Source organism: Mesitornis unicolor, unplaced genomic scaffold (assembly GCF_000695765.1).
Source record: "Mesitornis unicolor isolate BGI_N332 unplaced genomic scaffold, ASM69576v1 scaffold3966, whole genome shotgun sequence".
NCBI classification, from domain to species: Eukaryota; Metazoa; Chordata; class Aves; order Mesitornithiformes; family Mesitornithidae; genus Mesitornis; species Mesitornis unicolor.
The window spans coordinates 18,267-19,725 of NW_010188727.1; positions in this window are offsets into that span (position 1 = coordinate 18,267).

Sequence of the window (1,459 nt, forward strand, 5' to 3'; positions counted from 1 at the left end):
TGGAAGGGATCTCTGTGGTGCCTGGGTTTTCACGAACCTGCCTGGGTTCATTGCTTTAGGTATCAAGGGCTGGAAGGGGAGCATCTTGCTCCTTGGGAAGAAGGATCCAGCTAATGCAGGCAAGTAAGTTACACAGTCCCTTTGAGGCCCATCTTGAAAGCTGCTAGTTGCTTTCCTACTGACAGTATGTGTAATCCTTAATGCTTTTGTAAAGGGTCCTCTTCAGTGAGTTTTGGACTTTGATCATAGATGCAGGCTCTCTACACACCTCCATGCTGCTGTCCCTTTCTCCCAGCTTGGGCTGGAGGCAGAGGGATGCTGTTCTTCATGGGGCTTCTTGGGGTGAGAACACATCCTCGCAAAGCATGAGCAAAGCTGTTGCACTCGGTGGGCTGCAGGGCTGGGGACCAGTCTGGGGAGTTAAAACCCATTCCTTGTCTCTGCCATCTCTGTCCTGCACTGCATCCTCTGGGCTCTTCCCTTCTGCTGCCACAACATGCAGCAATTTCATTCCCTGGAGTGTGCCAGCTGTGTGGGTGAGCAGGTCCTATCCCCCCCGTTTGCTGTTTGTTTTATTTGGTGTGTTGTTAACCTTTACTCAGTGCACTTATTTACTTCAGGTTTTAATAGTGTGATAAGGTCACAACAAATTTAGTGGGAGGCATTTTAAGCACTTGCAGCCATAAATCACAGTGTACATCACCCTTATGCAGTTTATCCAGAACCAGAGAAATCCAATTTGGTCCGTAATATGAAGGCCAAATAAAGGCAGGTATCATAGTGAGAAAGCTTTGACGTATGGTTCTGAAAGAACCTGCACACTTCTCTATAAATTAACAGCTATTTTGCAGAGCTGACAAGTAGCTGATATTCTTGGAACTGGTCCTATTTGTGGCTTCCCCCCCCCTTCCATTCCAGCCTCTTGATCTTTCCCTTTAGAAAATCTAAAGAGAAGAAAAAGCAGTCTCTTCTCTAATGTAGGTTTTAAAACACTAGCAGTATGGACACATCTTGCAAGTACAATGAACTTGTTGGTAGTGCATGAAACCCTAAAACCTCAGGGACTCATCTCTGCAGGAATATGTTCTTATCTCTTCCTTTTTACACTGATTTTTTTATTTTTTTTTTCTTAGACAAGACAGCCTTTGCAGGTAGGATCAAACCAGCCTGCAGGTCATCCTAAGAGCTGCAAAGTCCTAGTGACCAGAAGTGAACAGGAGCAAGCTCTATTCAAGAGCTGTAGATAAAGCACAAGGGAATGTGTCGTGGGCCACTAAACTGCGCTGGCCAGGAAATGGGCTTGATAACCTGGCATAAATATCCTGCTTTAATTCCTGTTGGTTTATGGCCGCTGCAGTATCCCCGGAGCCCTGCCGCTCGTCTGACCTTACCTGTGCCTTTAGTCCAGCCAAATTGAAAGGGTGTTTGAGAGAGGAGGGAAGAGGGGGAGGAAGGGATT